We start from the raw sequence: 8,443 nt of genomic DNA, 5'->3' as shown, positions 1-8,443 counted from the left end.
TTAGAGTCAATTAATATGAACCGGAGGGAGTACATATGTTAAGTAAACTGACATCCCACGATGCATTGCACTTAGAACATTCACACTACATACATATTTGTCTCATAAGATAGGCTTCTAGCCAACCTCGTATTATTGAAGTGCCATGATAGAAGACAACTTTTGAACTTTTACCATCCACACCTGCATATTAGTGGTATTAGGGAAGATAGTAAATGAGATAATATATTTATCTTTAGTTTAATTTATTTGTGGAGCTACTTTATTGGATAATACACTATATTATACGAAAATCTGCTTTTGATCTCGAGCACAGATGCACTTGTATCCTGACCCTGCAGGGGCGTTAAGATTCGTACATAAGAGGAGTATATATTCTATTAGTAACCCGTTAGAACAGATGGACTTGACGAACGTGGACTGGTAGCTGCGCCGTGGTGTACCAGCTTCTTCCTCCCCTTCGTCAGCTTGGTCCTCAAAAGCTTCCTCTTCCCTCTTACAATGATCCTATGCCCGTATTGCAGAACATCATTACACTCGTAGCTCGTCGAGGATCGAAGTGCCGCCACAATAGCGTAACTACCTTGTTCCCAAGCATAGTGTTCCATCTAAGTAGTATTTTTTTTTGGTTTTGCTCGCACGGTACAATCCCTTGTTGACTTCATGACTTGCACCTTGCAGGCTCGTGTTCGCCGGTTCAAACCACCCGGATGCAGTCTTCCTTCCATCCTCCGCTTCACAGGAACTACTGATGCATCTAAAAAAATAACGAAGATGTTCTGTATTTGTGTACTATCAAGAAACACCACAGAATGTTTGCATTAATTGTACATAAAAACTATATAGTAACCTCCTCGCATTCGTTTATGTTTCCTTTTCTATTACTCTAATCATTTTAAGATTGTGAGGTAGAAGAAATTTACCAAAAGATACGATGGAAAACTGGAAGCTGAAACAATACGAAATTAAAAAGTTCAAACTGCAAGATAATTGAGTATAATATTCATCATATCAAGATACGGAGATGCAAAAGCCTATTGAGTATCAGCCATGTGAATGCAACTAATAAACATATCATACAAATAATCACTTATATGTACCCATGGTGTTTTTCCCCTTTGCTGGAAAACTGTCATAAATAAGAATACGAAAAAGGATGAGGTTTAATTTCAGACATCTCACCGTTGGAGAACCTTAACCACAAAGAACATAAGAATATGAGGACAGCAAAGTGGAGAGATGCAGTCTGCAATAAATTATAAATGAAAGTAGTAGTGAGACAATAAAATATCAGAAAGAAAAAAGTATTTCTATCACCAAAGTGATAGTTAACCTGAATTAGGGGGGTGGGGCTTTTTTGTGTAGAAAAATGTTTTATTTCCAATATAGATACCAAACTGAATAATAGATGGAACATTAACCTTACAGTTGCCAAAACTTAGAGAAAGCTCAGTCGCAATTTAAAGCATGTACAGTTCTAGCCAAAGTCACACACAACATTACAGTTTGACTAATTGATTTTCTATTGTTATATGTAACATTCATGAGCAAACCGAAAATTATGGACCAGCTGAAATGCATTTTCTATAATACGTACACTCACAACAGAGCAACCAGGTATCCAAGAGAGAAGTGCAGGTAAACTAACTGCGAGCAGTGTCATCGAAACTTATCGGCATGGGTAGGAGTAGCAGGAAAGGATGAACCCATTGATTGAAGGCATGGCAAGTAAATCCCCTTAGAAAAATGCCAAAACCCAAACGGAAGTGTCACATTAGAAATCCATGAACTTATGTTCTGTGGTCCGTAGCCAATATGTTTGAACACATGCATTTGATTGAAGATTGCAGGAGAGCAAATGGCACTGTAGCTAATTAATTAATTGGAGATTCCAGGGTAACAAATAAATCATCATGATTAAAAAAAGAGAAGGTGCACCTGTTCAGCCAATGTAAATTAAAATTTAAGAGCAGGAGATTAGAGCTTGCATACCATTGGAAGTAGGTATTGTGCAGCGACTGCCCCTGCAGCACAGACGCTGATGGCCGGTGGCTCTTAGCTCCAGCCAGCGGACGGAGAAGCCAATAAATCAAAAGAAATCTGGGGCTGAGGTAGCAGGGAGCAGAATCCTTGGCAAAACATCGAGCAGATTTCCATCTGGACCTCAACCTGCGAAATTGGGAAGGCATATTAACGAATTGGAAAAAAATAGGGGGAATTAGAACGGGGAGCGCTCAGATGGCAGTGTGGAGGCCGCTGGAAGCGGTGGCGGCGCGAGCATGCTGGTTTGGTTGATGTGGACGGCTTCATGGCATGATATTTAACCTCGAGGAAGCGACGGCGGCGGATGAGATTCATGAGCAGTTTCCACTCGCGTTGAATGCTGGATTTATGTGAGGAGGAGTCCTTTGGACGCTGGTGGAACAATCGTGGCTAGGAGACCGGACGGTCGCGGCGGCGGAGAAATTACTGCTACTATTTATCAACGAAGAGGAATACAATTCTTTTCTAGGAACGACAACGTGGAGCGGGACGTGAGCCCAGGAAAGAACTTCCAGCCCAGGTCGGCCAAGCCCACATGTGTAGAATTGGATAGCGGGGACGAAAGCTGGAGAAGCAAGGCGTGGCGATGAGCCCACGACGTAGCAAGTGGAAACTATAGAACTGGGTTAGCCAAAAATAGTACTCCATCCGTCTCACAATATATTTTACCTCTATCTATGTTTGTTAAAGAATCATATTTATTAGAAATTCAACATTGTTTTGGCACGATATGCTTGTCAAGATGACTTTTCCTAACAGAGTGATTAGTTGGAGGAATAATACCGATTATTGTATTTAAATTTCATTAAAATTGATCGTTTACTTTTTGAGGTGGTTGAATGAAGTTTTTCTAAAACCAAGGCGGCGTTTGATAGCCCCGTATTTTTGAAGGGTTTTTAAACACTTCGCTGCCAGATGCATTCTATGTGTTACCATGATATGAGATCACATAGTTTTTTAAAAGGATATGTGGTCACAACAAAATTACTATGGGAGAGGGACTCGCATAGTAATCTTGTGGTGATGGTTCATGTGAAGTGACAATGATGTCGGTGCCTAACCGAGAAATTTGGTGGCTGATATCTATGTCATGTTTGCATGGATTAGAGGAACCTGAGAGATTGTATTACTCATTCTGGTCTAAACATCGTCAAACTGGAAGAGATATTGAATGTGGCACATTTGAGAAAAATATTACACAAATTGTTGTTGAGCGTGTATAAACGTGCGTTGCTGATACGCGTACAGCACGCGTCCGTTGGGAACCCCAAGAGGAAGGTGTGATGCGTACAGCGGCAAGTTTTCCCTCAGTATGAAACCAAGGTTTATCGAACCAGTAGGAGCCAAGAAGCACGTTGAAGGTTGATGGCGGCGAGATGTAGTGCGGCGCAACACCAGGAATTCCGGCGCCAACGTGGAACCTGCACAACACAAACCAAGTACTTTGCCCCAACGAAACAGTGAGGTTGTCAATCTCACCGGCTTGCTGTAACAAAGGATTAGATGTATAGTGTGGATGATGATTGTTTGCAGAAAACAGTAGAACAGTATTGCAGTAGATTGTATTTCATTATAGAGAATTGGACCGGGGTCCACAGTTCACTAGAGGTGTCTCTCCCATAAGATAAACAGCATGTTGGGTGAACAAATTACAGTTGGACAATTGACAAATAAAGAGGGCATGACCATGCACATACATATTATGATGAGTATAGTGAGATTTAATTGGGCATTACGACAAAGTACATAGACCGCTATCCAGCATGCATCTATACCTAAAAAGTCCACCTTCAGGTTATCATCCGAACCCCCTCCAGTATTAAGTTGCTAACAACAGACAATTGCATTAAGTATTGCGCGTAATGTAATCAGTAACTACATCCTCGAACATAGCACCAATGTTTTACCCCTAGTGGCAACAGCACATCCATAATCTTAGAGGTTTCTGTCACTCCCCCAGATTCACGGAGACATGAACCCACTATCGAGCATAAATACTCCCTCTTGGAGTTACAAGCATCTACTTGGCCAGAGCATCTACTAGTAACGGAGAGCATGCAAGATCATAAACAACACATAGATATAAATTGATAATCAACATAACAAGTATTCTCTATTCATCGGATCCCAACAAACACAACATATAGAATTACAGATAGATGATCTTGATCATGTTCGGCAGCTCACAAGACCCGACAATTAAGCACAATGGGGAGAAGACAACCATCTAGCTACTGCTATGGACCCATAGTCCAGGGGTAGACTACTCACACATCACTTCGGAGGCGACCATGGCGGCGTAGAGTCCTCCGGGAGATGATTCCCCTCTCCGGCAGGGTGCCGGAGGCGATCTCCTGAATCCCCCGAGATGGGATTGGCGGCGGCGGCGTCTCTGGAAGGTTTTCCGTATCGTGACTCTCGGTACTGGGGGTTTCGCGACGAAGGCTATTTGTAGGCGGAAGGGCAGGTCAAGGGGCGTCACGAGGGGCCCACACCATAGGTCGGCGCAGCCAGGGCTTGGGCCGCGCCGCCCTGTGGTTTGGCCACCTCGTGGCCCCACTTCGTCTCCTCTTCGGTCTTCTGGAAGCTTCGTGGCAAAATAGGACCCTGGGCGTTGATTTCGTCCAATTCCGAGAATATTTCCTTACTAGGATTTCTGAAATCAAAAACAGCAGAAAACAACAACTGGCACTTCGGCATCTTGTTAATAGGTTAGTTCCAGAAAATGCACGAATATGACATAAAGTGTGCATAAAACATGTAGATATCATCAATAATGTGGCATGGAACATAAGAAATTATCGATACGTCGGAGACGTATCAGCATCCCCAAGCTTAGTTCCTGCTCGTCCCGAGCAGGTAAACGATAAACAAAGATAATTTCTGGAGTGACATGCCATCATAACCTTGATCATACTATTTGTAAAGCATATGTAGTGAATGCAGCGATCAAAACAATATATATGACATGAGTAAACAAGTGAATCATATAGCAAAGACTTTTCATGAATAGTACTTCAAGACATGCATCAATAAGTCTTGCATAAGAGTTAACTCATAAAGCAATAATTCATAGTAGAAGCATTGAAGCAACACAAAGGAAGATGAAGTTTCAGCGGTTGCTTTCAACTTGTAACATGTATATCTCATGGATATTGTCAACATAGAGTAATATAACAAGTGCAATATGCAAATATGTAGGAATCAATGCACAGTTCACACAAGTGTTTGCTTCTTGAGGTGGAGAGAAATAGGTGAACTGACTCAACAATAAAAGTAAAAGAATGGTCCTTCAAAGAGGAAAGCATCGATTGCTATATTTGTGCTAGAGCTTTGATTTTGAAAACAAGAAACAATTTTGTCAACGGTAGTAATAAAGCATATGTATCATGTAAATTATATCTTACAAGTTGCAAGCCTCATGCATAGTATACTAATAGTGCCCGCACCTTGTCCTAATTAGCTTGGACTACCGGGATCATCGCAATGCACATGTTTTAACCAAGTGTCACAAAGGGGTACCTCTATGCCGCCTGTACAAAGGTCTAAGGAGAAAGCTCGCATCGGATTTCTCGCTATTGATTATTCTCAACTTAGACATCCATACCGGGACAACATAGACAACAGATAATGGACTCCCCTTTTATGCATAAGCATGTAGCAACAATTATTTTTCTCATATGAGATTGAGGATATATGTTCAAAACTGAAACTTCCACCATGGATCATGGCTTTAGTTAGCGGCCCAATGTTCTTCTCTAACAATATGCATGCTCTAACCATAAGGTGGTAGATCGCCCTTACTTCAGACAAGACGAACATGCATAGCAACTCACATGAAATTCAACAAAGAGTAGTTGATGGCGTCCCCAGTGAACATGGTTATCGCACAACGAGCAACTTAATAAGAGATAAAGTGCATAAGTACATATTCAATACCACAATAGTTTTTAAGCTATTTGTCCCATGAGCTATATATTGCAAAGGTAGAGAATGGAAATTTAAAGGTAGCACTCAAGCAATTTACTTTGGAATGGCGGAGAAATACCATGTAGTAGGTAGGTATGGTGGACACAAATGGCATAGTGGTTGGCTCAAGTATTTGGATGCATGAGAAGTAATCCCTCTCGATACAAGGTTTAGGCTAGCAAGGCTATTTGAAACAAACACAAGGATGAACCGGTGCAGCAAAACTCACATAAAAGACATATTGAAAACATTATAAGACTCTACACCGTCTTCCTTGTTGTTCAAACTCAATACTAGAAATTATCTAGACCTTAGAGAGACCAAATATGCAAACCAAATTTTAGCATGCTCTATGTATTTCTTCATTAATAGGTGCAAAGTATATGATGCAAGAGCTTAAACATGAGCACAACAATTGCCAAGTATCACATTATCTAAGACATTATAGCAATTACTACATGTATCCTTTTCCAATTCCAACCATATAACAATTTAACGAAGAAGAAACTTCGCCATGAACATTATGAGTAAAGCCTAAGGACATATTTGTCCATATGCTACAGCGGAGCGTGTCTCTCTCCCACACAAATAATGCTAGGATCCATTTTATTCAAACAAAACAAAAACAAAAACAAACCGACGCTCCAAGCAAAGCACATAAGATGTGATGGAATAAAAATATAGTTTCAGGGGAGGAACCTGATAATGTTGTCGATGAAGAAGGGGATGCCCAAGGCATCCCCAAGCTTAGACGCTTGAGTCTTCTTGATATATGCAGGGGTGAACCACCGGGGCATCCCCAAGCTTAGAGCTTTCACTCTCCTTGATCATGTTGTATCATCTCCCTCTCTTGATCCTTGAAAACTTCCTCCACACCAAACTTAGAACAACTCATTAGAGGGTTAGTGCACAATCAAAATATACATGTTCAGAGGTGACATAATCATTCTTAACACTTCTGGACATTACACAAAGCTACTGAAAGTCAATGGAATCAAAATATCCATCGAACATAACAAAACAGGCAATGCGAAATAAAAGGCAGAATCTGTCAAAACAGAACAGTTCATATTGACGAATTTTATTGAGGCACCAGACTTGCTCAAATGAAAATTCTCAAATTGAATGAAAGTTGCGTACATATCTGAGGATCACTCACGTAAATTGGCATAATTTTCTGAGTTACCTACAGAGAAAACAGCCCAGATTCGTGACAGCAAAGAAATCTGTTTCTGCGCAGTAATCCAAATCTAGTATGAACTTTTCTATCAACGACTTTACTTGGCACAACAAAACACTAAACTAAGATAAGGAGAGGTTGCTACAGTAGTAAACAACTTCCAAGACACAAAATAAAAACAAAGTACTGTAGTAAAAACATGGGTTGTCTCCCATAAGCGCTTTTCTTTAACGCCTTTCAGCTAGGCGCAGAAAGTGTGTATCAAGTGTTATCAAAGGATGGTGTATCAATCTTACCTTGGGCTTTACCCTTACCTTTCTTGTTCTTTTTCTTTCTCTTTGATTTAGGAAATATATGATTTCCCCCCGGTGTAGAGGTGAATTCCAGGGTGCCTTCTCCCACATCTATGACTGCTCCCAATAGTTTCAGCAGGGATCTTCCGAGTGTGATTTTTCCTGTCCCTACACATTCAATAACAAGATAATCAATGGATATTGTTCTTCCAAGAATGGTTGTATGCACACCTGCGGCTATTCCCTTAGGAATTATAACAGAGTTATCAATGAGAGTTATTTCTTCTCCTCCTTCATCAACTCCCCAAAGTTTCAAAGATTTATAAATGCTCTCAGGTATAAGGCAAAATTCAGACATAATATCACAATTGGCATGAAAAGTTTGATCACCGATAACAATTTTAACAGTAGGATCCCATAATGAAGGTTTAGAGTTCACTAAAACTTGTTCAAGACGATTACAAACATAGCGATAGTTGTCATCCAAGCGAGATGTACTTATCTCGAGATTGTTTAATCTATTATAAATGCTAATAAGGGCTGAATCAAAGTTATTAGCTGAATCATGTGATGCAACCAACTTCTTTATGGCATTAAAAGCTTGATCCCCATTGCAATGAAGGAAATCTCCTCCCACTAAAGCATCCAAAGCATATCTATAGCGAATCATAAGACCAAAATAAAAATTACTAAGGAGCAAACTTAGAGTCATTTGAGGTTCAGTTTTACGATAAGAAGTAAAAATTCTAGACCAAGCATCATTAAAACTCTCCTCATCCCTTGTTTAAAAGTGAAGACTAATTCTTCAGGCGAAGAAGTAACAGGTTCAGAGCTAGACATGGTAACAAAAGTAACTATTTTTTTTGTATTTTTAATATAGAGTGCAAGATAGTAAATAAAGCAATCTAGATAAAGTAAATGCAAGTAACTAATTTTTTTGTGTTTTTGATATAGCAAA

The 8,443-nt window shown here is 40.2% G+C and overlaps 1 long non-coding RNA gene across 1 annotated transcript; it reads right to left on the bottom strand.

Annotated features, from left to right (window-relative positions):
- On the bottom strand, positions 1-2,794 carry LOC127295811 (uncharacterized). The gene is made up of 3 exons (XR_007848104.2): positions 1,993-2,794; positions 1,183-1,246; positions 1-757 (listed from the first exon to the last, which is right to left on the bottom strand). It is a non-coding gene; the product is annotated as an uncharacterized lncRNA (long non-coding RNA).
- Between the last annotated feature and the right edge of the window lie 5,649 nt (positions 2,795-8,443).

Source organism: Lolium perenne, chromosome 4 (assembly GCF_019359855.2).
Source record: "Lolium perenne isolate Kyuss_39 chromosome 4, Kyuss_2.0, whole genome shotgun sequence".
In the NCBI taxonomy this organism is placed as follows: domain Eukaryota; kingdom Viridiplantae; phylum Streptophyta; class Magnoliopsida; order Poales; family Poaceae; genus Lolium; species Lolium perenne.
The sequence above is the reverse complement of the archived record's forward strand: the minus strand, read 5'-3'. Positions and strand labels throughout refer to the sequence as shown.